General features: G+C 43.7%; 1 protein-coding gene across 2 annotated transcripts in view; it reads right to left on the bottom strand.

Annotated features, from left to right (window-relative positions):
* Window positions 1-5616, bottom strand: part of ANXA3 (annexin A3) — an 84441-nt gene extending 78825 nt beyond the window's left edge. The window contains exon 1 of one of the 2 annotated variants that reach the window (XM_073637083.1): window positions 5553-5616. The gene's annotated coding sequence lies outside the window, so the exon portion shown is untranslated. The other variant, XM_073637081.1, reaches the window with a different exon arrangement.
* Between the last annotated feature and the right edge of the window lie 8698 nt (window positions 5617-14314).

Raw genomic sequence — 14314 nt, forward strand, 5'->3', positions numbered from 1 at the left:
ATATCTGTATAAGTGTAACAAAATAAAAATGAACCAAACAAGAAAACTCTTCATGGTGTTTAATAGAATTACAATAAAAAAGTGTTTTAAATTTCATATGAGCCCCAGAAAATAAAATAAAAATATAATATAATATAGACACATACATACATACATACATACAGGGTGGGACATTTATATGGATACACCTAAATAAAAGGGGAATGGTTGGTGATATCAACTTCCTGTTTGTAGCACATTAGTATATGGGAGGGGGAAAACTTTTCCAGATGGGTGGTGACCATGGTGGCCATTTTGGATCCAACTTTATTTCTTTAAATGGAAAGTGGGTCATGTGACATCAAATGTATTGAGAATTTTATAAGAAAAACAATGGTGTGCTTGGTTTTAACGTAACTTTATTCTTTCATGAGTTTTTTAGAAGTTTATGACCACTTATAAAATGTGTTCAAAGTGCTGCCTATTGTGTTGGATTGTCAATGCAACCCTCTTCTCCCACTCTTGACACACTGATAGCAACACCGCAGAAGAAATGCTAGCACAGGCTTCCAGTATCCGTTGTTTCAGATGATGCACATCTCGTATCTTCACAGCATAGACAATTGCCTTCAGATGACCCCAGAGGTAAAAGTCTAAGGGGGTCAGATCGGGAGACCTTGGTGGCCATTCAACTGGCCCACGACGACCAATCCACTTTCCAGGAAACTGATCATGTAGGAATGCTGGGACCTGACTCCCATAATGTGGTGGTGCACCATCTTGTTAGAAAAACTCTCATTATGTATGCCTATCTGTGGCCGCTGACAGGTCACTGTGCTTTCAGTGACCTGCCTACTATTTTAAATACTGCCTTTGTAATTTCTGTGCCAAAGTAAAATTTACATGTCCCAAAAAATCCACCGACGCCCGCGCATGCGCAGTAGCATCTTTCAGTTGCCGAGAAAAGCTACTGTGCAAGTGCGGGTGGCTGGGTCATATTGCTGAAGGCAAATTTCTTTTTCCACTGACAAAATGGCGCCCGCACAGTAGGAATGATGCAGTAGTCACGTGACGAAACATCATCCCTTGAGGCCAGGACACAGATCAATGAGGGATCAGGTTAGTATTATCATGAGAATGCTAAATGAGAGGAGTATACAGATTTTTTTTTTCTTAGCCGATCCACGAAGAAAATTCAAACAAAACTGCACCAAAATAAATGGATTTTAGACCCTGTGCAACTCCTTTCATATTTGCTATGTTTATCCAAAATTGTGGTAAAGTTGCCACATTTTTACTGCAAATTCAGAAAAATCGCTGAAAAAAACAAAAAAAAAAAAAACAGCTGGAGCATTGCATGAATACAGCCTAAGGGTACGTGCACACGGTGCGTTTTTTATGCATTTTTGATGCGGCAAATCCGCGCAGAATTGGCCCCAAAAACGCATTGCAAAACTTATCCCAGCATTTTTTATGGGATTTTGGAAGATCTGTGCACATGATCAGGAATTTTCCTTACAGAATTTCATGTGTGGAAAAAGAAGCAGCGTGTCCATTCTTTGTGCGGATATGCCTGCGTTTTTCCTATACAATGCATTGGAAAACACGCATGGCAAATTTGCAGGCAAAAACGCATGTAAATGCAAAAAAAGTATCAAAAGCACTTAATTTCCACAGCATTTTTGATGCCAAGAAGTGCAGAACCTTGCAGAAAAGTTGCAAAAATTTCTGCAAGCAATTCCTGATTGTGCGCACATAACCTTACTGTAAATTTTTGGCAGCAGATTACCTTGCAACTTTCTGTGGAAATTTTTCACAGCAAATCCGATAGGTGTGAACATTTGATGTCCCATTGTTAACTAATGTGAGCAAATACTGTCACAATAGCAACATGGCACAGTGGAAATTTTGCAAATACCATATATATTTTCATATATACACACCACTAAAATGTCAATACTATGAGATGTTAACACAAAGGGCAGAATTTTATCTGACTGGAGGCCAGGATTTTCAGTGTTATGCCTTGGAGCACAAACTCCTGTCTATCCTGTTAGCAATCCATTCAGGATGTGATGCAAGAATTTCAACTCTCCCACACTCCAGTAAATGATACATTCTGCACACACCCTGAGTGATTAGGCTTTATTCAAGACACGATTCTTCACTTTGTATCATTTTTCTATACAAGTCCTCATAAAAAGAAACCGCTTGAGAGTGATGCAATATAACGTATAAAACATGTAAAAAAACACAACATAGAAAAGCTATAGACTATACTTTGTTTAGGCACTATTTGCAAAGGTTTCAGAGAGGGCCTGTAAACAGGATTATTATATCCCTAACTAAACGTACGAGTGTAGAACCCCTATAATGCTTATTACATTCATAACTTTCTAGCAGAATTTCGTTGTGGCAATAGTAAGAAATCAATTTGTGAAGTGCAGCAGAGATGGTGAGTGAAGTGCCTGCCCCGATGCACTTGAGAAAAAAACTTAGTAGTTTTCTCACTAATATGCCCCCCAAAAAATTGTACTATAAAAATATAAATGTAACATTAAATGGGCTTTACTCTCATACCATTAGGGTATGTGCGCACGTTCAGGATTTAAAGCAGAAATTTCCTGAGCGTGTCTGCATCTCCTTGGCAGGAAAAATGCTGCGGAAAAACCATGCGGTGCGGCTGCGATTTTGACACACTTTTGATGCAGTTTCTGAAGCGTTTTTTGTACATCAATAAATGCTTTTTGGAGCAAAATAAAGTTATTTGGTGGGACATTGCTTAAACCCTTAGATTACCGTTAGAACTGCGGTGAGTATATTGGTTAATTTAAGTTATTAAAGAATGGGTCTGTTGTATTTCAAATAAAGTGTTTACTCTGTTTATTTAACTCTTTACTTTACTTGAATTAGGTTTGGTGATGAAAGGGTCTGATCAATACCTTGTCATCACCAAAGAGCTAGGTTTCAGCTAATCCCATTCATCCAATCTCATTAGCATTTACATTCATGCTATTTCTGGGGCAGCTGTGAGCTGCTATTTTTAGCCTAGGAAGGTGCCATTAGGCAAACATGGTCCCTGGCCATTATTAACAGCTCACCGCTCTTTCGTGAGCTGCTACGTCCCCTGATCAGCACTAAGCAGCGCTTTGGATACAGCGTATTTTTTCTGCGTCCAAAACGCGGTGTTCTAATGCCGCACTTTTGTTGGCGGTACACAGCGCGCTCCCCGCAGTGTACCGCCGGCTGGAGAGTATCACCGGGGACCAAGGACCAGGACGAGTGCGCCGGACAAGTGAGTATAGTGGGGGTTTTTTAATTTTTTTTTTGACTGCAGGCACGCCTGGGGGCGGCGCGGCTGGGGGGAGCAGTAATCAGCGGGAGCGGCAGTCTGATGAGAGGAGTAGTAGTCCTCCTCTGCCAACCCAAATACCACCTGCAGCGCGTTTCCGCCGAGAATTTGCGCCCATTGGCTTTAATTGAAAAGCAGCAAATGCGCAGGTATAGATATTATACCTGCTGATTTGCTGTGGTTCAATTTAAGTCAATGGGCACAAATTTGCAGCGGAAACTAGCAAAGAATGGACATGCTGCGTTTTTTTCCGAAATGGTAATCCTGAGCGGAAATTTCCGCATCATGTGCACAGCACATCAGGATTACCATTACAATAGTTGCAGACTGATTGGCAAGCGTTTTTGCAGCGGTTCAGAGGCGGAAAAAACGTCAAGGAAACGCAGCAAAAACGTTTTGTGTGCACATAGCCATAGTTAGGGATTGAATATCCTCCTGTGTAGGGAATAACTTAGTCGATACAAAACCTATTCTGCAGCTCACACTGCTTTGGCTGAACATGCGCTGTCAAATCCCATCCATCTGCAGTGACCAATGGCCACAAGATTTTGCCAGCTAATCAGCAGTTGACCACTGCAGGTGTTGTAAATGCAATATTTGGTTTCACCTTTAGGTCTCATTCAAGAATCCATTGATTTTAATGGGATGACTCCGATAAAGAATAGACATGTCTTGTTTTTGTTCTGTGTGTGTGCACGGGTAACACAGACGACTATTGCATCGCAACAGTCTGAATGGCCAGCGGCTCTCCTGACCTGAGTTGCATAGAAACACATATTAGAACATTCGGGTCAGGAGAGCCACCGGACATTCTGAGAATTGCGATGAGATCATCTCTCGGGTCTGACTGCACCCTTATCATCACACATCACCATCCCTCTAGTCCCGGCTCAGAAACTGGCGAATCCTCAAAGTGAACAGTAAGTCATCTGGGGGGATTCATAAGTCTGCAGTCACACAGAATGACTGCAGACTTATCTATTTAGACTGAACAACCCCTTTAAGGAAGCTTAAAAATGATTTCATCCGACGAACTAGCCTTTTCCAGGTTCGTCAGGTGATTGTTAGCTTGTTTAGATAGGCTGATAATCGGGAACAAACCTCCGACAATTGTTCCTAAGGGCTCATTCTAACGAGCGTACTATATGGACATGTGCTGTCTGTGTTAAAATCTGACAACACACTGACAAATGTTATTGAATAGGGCTGTTCGGTCAACAGTTTTTGCTTTTTTTTCGCATAGACCAAGCGTGTGTAGAAAAAAAATATAAAATAAAATTGCAGCATGCACGATTTTCGCAGAGGAGACTCACCTATTCAAGCCTATAAAGGCAGAATAATATCGCATTGCATACAGATCATCAATATTGCATCCAATTTATAAGCATACATTGACATTATTAACCTAAGAGAACATATTGGTTTTAAAAATGTTGATGCATAAAACCATGTAGCATATGGATGAAAATTCTTTTTCTTTTTTGGATTAAAATCAGACTGGTTTTCATATGCCCATCTGAATCCAGCGTAAGGCTATGTTCACACATGGCATTTTCTACAGTTTTTCCAATGCACTGTGTGAAGACAAAACACTGCAAAGTAAATGAGTTCTCAAAAATCTAATTCACATGCTATATATTTTTTTCTTTGCATTTTTTGAGCTGCTGGGTTTTTTTTTAAATCCGACGCAAGTCTATGATTCCAGTGTGTTTTGAAATTAATGGGAGGGGGGGGATGCATGTAAAAATGTGTACTGTAAGCAGCATTTTTCCTGCCAACACACTTTGTGAAGTAAACAACGCTGCAAAAACCCTGTGTGAACGTACCCTTAGACTTTATATTTGGTTTTCAATAAACTAAAGCCATAGCAGCATTCTGTATTCCACTGACTTCAACAATGGATGAAGTCTGATGCTCATTTCCCGACACCGGAATTGCAGAGACCCATACATCAGTCAGTTGTCAGGTCCCACTCACAGACAAGTCACAAGTTCCGCAACTTTCCTGGGCTGGTGAGACACATGACGTAGATACAAGGTAAATCAGTGTCCCAGGACTCACCGCTGCCAGTAGCTATAGGACGAGGATGCGGCCGCTCTCCTCTCTGCCTGCCGAGGTCTGGAGCGCTGCAAGCAGTCAGATTACCCAAACAGCCGCACCCAGCAGCCACTTCCCCTCCTGCACTATAGAAAGGATGACGAGCGGCCGGCTCCACACCTACCCGATGTGCAGTCCTCCCGGCGTGCACTGCGCGTCGCCTCAGGAAGGGGAACGTTACCAAACCTGAGGCGATGTGTGATGGCGGCTATATGGGATGAGGGAGAAAAAGTTTACAGAGGCTTCAGAATGGTGACCTGTAGCCAGAGCCGGCTCCAGGTTTTTGTGGGCCATAGGCGAAAGAGGGCCCGTTTAACACATAACAAGATTCATGATGCAAAGATACAGCAGAGAAATATATATATATATATATATATAGTACTGTGCCAAAGATTTCACTTCTTACATTACATGAGTGATATCTATTGTAAATTCTACAATAGCTCAGAAACCGGTGAATCCTTGCAACACACAGTGCAGACCGGACAATATTATGGGCCCCATATATTGCTCTATGCAGAATACTGGTCCTCATATAACGCTCCATACAGGATACTGGTCCCCATATAACGCTCCATACAGGATACTGGCCCCCATATAACGCTCCATACAGGATACTGGTCCCCATATAACGCTCCATACAGGATACTGGCCCCCATATAACGCTCCATACAGGATACTGGTCCCCATATAACGCTCCATACAGGATACTGGTCCCCATAGAACGCTCCATACAGGATACTGGTCCCCATATAACGCTCCATACAGAATACTGGTCCCCATATAACACTCCATACAGAATACTGGTCCCCATATAACGCTCCATGCAGAATACTGGTCCCCATATAATGCTCCATACAGGATACTGATCCCCATATAACACTCCATACAGGATACTGGTCCCCATATAACGCTCCATACAGGATACTGATCCCCATATAACACTCCATACAGGATACTGGTCCCCATGTAACGCTCCATGGAGAATACTGGTCCCCATATAACGCTCCATACAGAATACTGGTCCCCATATAACGCTCCATGCAGAATACTGGTCCCCATATAACGCTCCATACAGGATACTGGTCCCCATATTACGCTTCATGCAGAATACTGGTCCCCATATAAAGCTCCATACAGGATACTGATCCCCATATAACACTCCATAGAGGTTACTGGCCCCCTTATAATGCTCCTTACAGAATACTGGCCCCCACATAATGCCCCATGCAGGATGTCACCCCCCCATTATAATGCCCCATTTAGGATGTCACCTCTCCCCCCATATAATGCCGGATGTCACCCCTCCTTATAATGCCCCATGCAGGATGTCACCTCTCCCCCCCCCATATAATGCCCCATGCAGGATGTCACCTCTCCCCCCCATATAATGCCCCATGCAGGATGTCACTTGTTCACCCCCATATAATGCCCCATGCAGGATGTCACTTGTCGTCCCCCCACCACCACCATATAATGCCCCATGCCTCAATACATCTAAAAAAAAAAATCAAATACTCACCTCACTTCTCACCTGCTGCTGCTGCTCCGGACCCCTCACCCTGTGACGGCTCAGGAGAGAGTGCAGTGTAAAGACATCACCACGCCCTCTGACCTGAGACGCCACTTTTTTTCAGAGTGTTGGATTAAAGGGGTTGTCCAGTACTAGGACAACCCCTTCTTGAACTAATTGTTTGGCTCCAATAAAATAAAAAATCCTATATTCGGCTCCGGTGCTGGCACCCTTCCAGCGGTGTCAGCACTCGCGTTCCTGGGGCTGTGATGTGGTGGAATGACACGTGACACCGGCGCCAAATCAGCACTTGCATCACTGTCCCCACCTTCACACGAACTGAACATGAAGAGAAAGCCAGGAGTGCAGGTGATCCCGGACTTCCTCCACTTAGGTCTGGACCTGGCGAGTGTTTCCTGTCAGCCATACGTTTGTACCTGTCTCCCATGACCTTCAAATTACTCAGAACCCCCTGCCCTACAGAGGAGAGTGACGAAGCAAAATGTTCCTCCTCCGGAACTCCCGAAGTCCCTCCCCCACTAAAAGTACCAAACTGTGGATGGAAACCGTATGCACCAAAGAATGGTGACCTGCCGGTAGATTCTTGGCGATGATTATTAATAGCAAATTCTGCCAATGGTAAGTAAGATGCCCAATCCTCCTGGTTTTCGTAGACAAAACACCTGAGGTAAGTCTCAAAGTTCTCATTAATGTGCTCTGTCTGCCCATTCGACTGAGGATGGAAGGTAGAGGAAAAGGACAGTTGCACCCCCAGTCGAGAACAGAAAGCTTTCCAGAACTTAGAAACAAACTGGGTCCCTCGATCTGACACCGAGAACCCCGTGAAGCTTCACAATCTCATTTATAAATACCTGAGCAAGAGTCTTGGCATTCGGAAGTGCCGGTAATGCGACGAAGTGAACCATTTTACTGAACCTATCTACAACTACCAAAACCAGTCTTACCTGCAGATACCGGTAGGTCAGTAATAAAATCCATGGACAAGTGTGTCAATGGCCTGCTAGGAATAGGTAGTGGAAGAAGAGTACCAGACGGACGGGTATGCAATACTTTACAACACGCAAATACTACAAGCAGACACATGTTCAACCACATCCCGATGCAACCCCAGCCACCAAAAACAACGAGAAAGGAGGTCTGCAGTTGCCTTACCACCTGGATGACCAGCAAGCACAGAGTTGTGATGTTCCCTAATTACGTTGAGGCGCAGATTAGATGGTACAAATAACCTCCTGGAAGGGCAGCAGGCAGGGGGGTCCCCCTGAGCCTCCAACACCTCACCCTCCAGTTCAGGGTACAAAGCCGAAATGACTACCCCCTTCTGCAAAATCGGGGCAGGATTCTTATGGTCACCACCACAAGGGAAGCTCCGGAACAAAGCATCAGCCTTGACGTTTTTGACCCCTGGACGGAAAGTGACAACAAAACTGAACCTAGTAAAAAACAGGGAGCATCTAGCTTGCCTAGGGTTGAGACATTTAGCCGATTGGAGATATGATAGGTTCTTATGGTCCGTAATAACAGTAATAGGATGGACAGCCCCCTCCAGCCAATGTCACCATTCTTCGAATGCCAATTTGATTGCCAAAAGCTCCCTATTACCCACTTCATAATTTCTCTCAAACAAAGATAATTTCTTGGAAAAGAAAGCGCATGGACGCCATTTACCAGGGGACAGACCCTGAGACAACACAGCCCCACCTCCGACGCATCAATTTCCACGATAAAAGACTGAAAAACATTGAGTTGACTGAGTATAGGTGCAGTGGAAAAACAACTCTTTAGAGAGGAAAAAGCCTGCAGGGTGGCATCCGACTATTTAGTAAAATCAGACCCCTTCCTAGTCATGTCAGTGAGGGGTTTCACAATTACTGAATAATTTTGGATAAATTTCCAGTAAAAACTAGTAAAACCCAGAAAACGCTGTAAAGCCTTCAGGTTCTCGGGACGGTTCCAATCAAGGACAGAATGAATCTTCTCCAGATCGATCCGAAAACCCGAAGATGACAACAGGTACCCGAAAAACTGTACCTCCTGGACAGCGAAAACACATTTTCTAGTTTGGCATAGTTTGTTATCCCTTAATATCTGAAGCACCTGTTTGACATGCCCACGATGTGTCTCAAAATCAGGTGAGTAAACCAAAATATCATCCAGATAGACCACCACAAACCTGCCCACCAAATGATGGAAAATATCATTTATGAAATGCTGGAACACCGTGGGTGCATTGGTCAGACCGAAAGGCATAACCAGACTCCCGATATGCCCCTCAGGGGTATTGAACGCTGTTTTCCATTCATCCCCCTCTCTGATTCTAACCAGATTGTAGGCTCCCCTTAAATCCAACTTGGAGAACACCTTAGCTCCCACAACCTGGCTGAACAAATCTGGAGTCAGAGGAAGAGGGTATGGATCTCGGATGGTAATTTAATTAAATTCCCGGAAATCTAAACAGGGACGGAGACCCCCATCTTTCTTCTTCACGAAGAAGAAGCCTGCCGCCAGGGGCGAAGATGAGGGTCTGATATCTCCCTTCTCTAGACTTTCCGCAATGAAATCCTTCATGGCTTTTTTCTCAGGGCTGGAAAGATTGTACAGTCTGGACTTTGGTAGTTAAGCTCCTGGGGTCAGGTTAATAGGACATATGCACGATGAGGAGGCAAATCCTGACACCCCTTCTCAGAAAAAAAATGTTCTCAAAACCAGACAAAAATGCAGGAAAGGACTCTGTAGAGACTGCAGAAAGAGGAATGTTTAAACAGTTCTCATGGCAGAAATCTCCCCATTCAATGAACTCTCTAGATTGCCAATCCACTATCGGATTATGTTTCACCAACCAGGGTAGACCAGTACAATTGGAGTGGGAAGACCATCCAGGACATAACAAGGGATTATTTCACAATGAACAGACCCCACCCTCAATGTTACATTATGTACAATCTGAGTCAGAGCTTTCTGTGCAAGTGGCGCTAAGTCAATTGCAAAAACAGGAATGGGCTTAGCTAAAGTACAGCGAACAAGCCCATGAGTTCTCAGAAACTCAGCATCAACCATGCTGACTCCAGCTCCACAGAAATTTTCTCAGTTCTGCTCTCTAGCACCACCTCTGCTGTCAGGACAAACCGAGAGCTGCAGGTTAACGACAAACACACCCTTTGATTATCCAACTCTAGACTACCAAGGGTGAATCGTGTTTTATTTTGCTTAGGAATCAAGGGACAGGCCCCAATAAAATGTCCCTTTTTTCAACAAAAAAACCCACACGCCTTTCTTTTTGCAGATCTCAGGGGAAACGTACGATGCAGAAGCAACCCCCTAACTGCATGGGTTCTTCCACCTCCACCATTTCTGGTTCACCCCAAAAAGAGGGCTCCGGATAAGGTCGTCTCACCCTCCTATCCCGAAGGCATCTATCAACACGAATTGCCAATGACATGGCAGCCTCCAAGGACTCTGGGGTTTTATACACTGCCAATGAATCTTTCAACCTTTCAGTAAGGCCCTGACAAAATTGACTTCTCAGAGCCGGGTCATTCCATTTGGTATCAGTTGCCAACCTGCGGAATTTGGAGCTATACGTCTCAACTGATCGATTCCCATTCTGAAGGCGACGCAGCCTGGACTCAGCCAAGGAGATACGGTTAGGATCATCATAGATGAGGCCTAGAGCCCCGAAAAACCCCTCCACTGACTGGAGAAAGACTGAACCCTGTGGCAAAGAGAAAGCCCAGGATTGAGGATCTCCTCGCAACAGTGAGATCACAATCCCCACTCGCTGCACCTCATCTCCAGAGGAATAAGGACGAAGTTTAAAATATAACTTGCAGGCTTCCTTGAACACAAAAAACTTGTCCCTACCTCCTGAAAACCTGTCCAGGAGGGCAATTTTAGGTTCAGGCTACCCTCAGAGACCCCAACATTATCAGACTGCAGCCTCTGCCATTGCTGCTGAACCTCAAAGCGAAGGTCAGTCACCTCCAGAGACAGCTTGTGCAGCTGCTCTGACAGCATTGCAATGGGATCCATGAACCAAGGGAGAGAGAAAAAAAAAACACACACACAAATAAAACCACATGTCAGGTTTTTTTTTTCTTTTTTATGCTCGGCCGGTGATAATGTCACGCAAGGAGAGGGAAAGACTAAGTGCAACACAAAAGGAAGAGGGGAAGGTAGCCCAAACACTAGTGAAAGGGGGAGAGGAGACCCCTAGGCATATCTAATATCACCCTGCCTACCCTATCGTCCCTATATAGGTTCCACACCTATCACCGAGCAGGAACCTAAGCCCTGAATGTACCTAGAGCTTGGCCCTTGATAGGGAGGGGACAGAGTGAGCACTAGTAAAGCCCCACTTCAAACTAAAGACAACAAGGAAGACAAACAAAGGGGATACAATTAGCCTGAGCAGACACCTGAGAGATAACACGAACCGTCCTCCAAGGGCACCAGAGAAGAAACTAGCCAACTGCTATTTCTCCAAGCCTGCACAGAGGTACATAGAACTATCACCGGCGCCTGTCTGGAGAAACTTACCAAGCAAGGGTGTGTCAATCAGCAGCAGAAGGTGGAGATAGCTGCTGGGTCCTGAAGGAAGAAGAATACAATACCAAAGAAATGAGAGGACCAAGAAGGCGTCTGCAATGCCAAGCGCAGTGACCTTCTGCAGCCGGCTCCAGAGTGACTGTCTGTCACACCTGTGACAGGGGTTGTCCTAATAGTGAATTTAAGTATGGATTTCCTAATTTGAATAACCAATTTTGATCCTCAAATATTGGTCAAATAATCAGCACGCTGGCTGTCTTGGAATCATATTTGACACAGAACTTCCTTTATTCCCTAATCCAATCACACACTAGTTCATGTTACCTGCATCTCAAAAACATCTCCAGAATCCGACCTTTTCTCACCTTTGAAACTGCAAAAACAATTACTGTCGTTCTTATTCATTCTCATCTGTACTACTGCAACTCTTTACTGATCAGTCTACCTCTAACCAAACTTTATCCTCTCCAAACCGTCTTGAATGCAGCAGCCAGGACCTTATTTCTGTCCAGCCGCTCCACCGATGCCTCCACCTTTTGCCAGTTATTACACTGGTTGACCATCCACTACAGAATACAATACAAACTTATCTCTCTCACCCACAAAACTCTTCACAGTTCTGCACCAGCCTATACTATATCTCCTCCCTCATTTCTGTCTATCACCCTACCAGTGCCCTCTGTTTTGCAACTGGTCTAACATTAATATCCTCCATAATCCGAACCTCGCACCTCCGTCTCCAAAGACTTCTCTCGTGTTGCACCAGAGTTCTGGAATGCACTACCCCAAACGATCCGACTAATATCTAGCCCCCATGTTTTTAAGCATGCTTTAAAAACACATCTCTTTAGACAGGCCTGTCACCTCAACTCACTAACATAACTTTCCCGTTTCCTCCTTTTAAATGTTAATCATAATCTGCTCCTATTCATGTCTCCACATTCTCCATGCAGCCAATAGCACACAATAAGTGCACTTAGACAGATACTGTCTGATGACCGGATCATGCAGCTTTATATGAAAACCCTTATTTATTATAATGATGGCCGAACCGTACATAACAGCACGTTCTAGCTAATGTGTCCCCCTATTTCCTTATAGATTGTAAGCTTGCGAGCAGGGCCCTCACTCCTCCTGTAACTGTTGAAATATGTATTACTTTGTATTGCTTTTATTGTCTGTACATGTCCCCGCTTAATTGTAAAGTGCTGTGGAATATGTTGGCGCTATATAAATAAAATTATTATTAAACGATGCAAGAACAAACATAAGGAAACGTGAATATTCCCATAAACTAAAATAGGTACAGTACAGACCAAAAGTTTGGACACACCTTCTCATTTAAGATAAGATAAGATATACTTTATTTATCCCGGAGGAACGTTGCAATCCAGAGAAGGTAATAAAATAATAAAATAAAATAACTGTAACAAAACTGTAACTGAAAAAAAGTAGAAGCTTCTGCTGCTGCAATGGGCTGCAAGTAGTCCGGCGCCGTATTGTCTCCACAATCTAGCAGAGAGGCAGACAGGCATGTCCACACCCTCCGGAGTCAGAAATTTAAAGATTTTTCTGTATTTTCATGACTATGAAAATTGTATATTCACACTGAAGGCATCAAAACTATGAATTAACACATGTGGAATTATATACTTAACAAAAAAGTGTGAAACAACTGAAAATATGTTTTATATTCTAGGTTCTTCAAAGTAGCCACCTTTTGCTTTGATGACTGCTTTGCACACTCTTGACATTCTCTTGATTAGCTTCAAGAGGTAGTCACCGGAAATGGTCTTCAACAATCTTGAAGGAGTTCCCAGAGATGCTTAGCACTTGTTGGCCCTTTTGCCTTCACTCTGCGGTCAGGCTCACCCCAAACCATCACGATTGGGTTCAGGTCTGGTGACTGTGCAGGCCAGGTCATCTGGCGTATCACCCCATCACTCTCCTTCTTGGTCAAATAGCCCTTACACAGCCTGGAGGTGTGTTTGGGGTCATTGTCCTGTTGAAAAATAAATGATGGTCCAACTAAAAGCAAACCGGATGGAATAGCATACCGCTGCAAGATGCTGTGGTAGCCATGCTGGTTCAGTATGCCTTAAATTTTGAATAAATCCCCAACAGTGTCACCAGCAAAGCACCCCCACACCATCACACCTGCTCCTCCATGCTTCACGGTGGGAACCAGGCATGTAGAGTCCATCCATTAAATTATTGCTCAAACTGTTTTCCATTACAATTTGCACAGCTTTGAAGTCTGCCTCTTATGCTTCGACAAACTTTTTTGCACAAGTCTCTTTGGGTATTAATTTCTTGAAATGCATCTCTTATGTAATTTTTCAAATCACTGATACTTTTTGGTTTTCGACTATAAACTTTGTCCTTGAGTACTCCCCAAAAGAAGAAATCCATTGGGGTCAAGTCTGGTGAACGTGCCGGCCAATCAAGTGGGCCTCTTCGGCCAATCCATTTATTAGGAAATGTTTCATCAAGATACTCATGGACTACTCTTGAATAATGTGGAGGGGCCCCGTCTTCTTGGAAATAAAGGTCATTTGAATTAGGCTGTTGCTGTAACTGGGGAACAACTTGATTCATTAGAGTTTCGAGATACTTATCTCCTGTGACTGTTCCATCAAAAAATATTGGTCCTAAAACACCAAAACTTGAAATACCACTCCAAACATTGACACCAGGCTCATTTAGTTGTTGCTCTAATGTTAAATGCATGTTCTGATTATACCAGTAAATACAATTATGTCTGTTAATATGGCCGGATAATTTGAAAGAAGCTTCATCACTCCACA

Source organism: Phyllobates terribilis, unplaced genomic scaffold, assembly GCF_046119375.1.
Source record: "Phyllobates terribilis strain yellow unplaced genomic scaffold, ASM4611937v1 Scaffold_1__5_contigs__length_1240528914, whole genome shotgun sequence".
Classification (NCBI taxonomy): Eukaryota; Metazoa; Chordata; class Amphibia; order Anura; family Dendrobatidae; genus Phyllobates; species Phyllobates terribilis.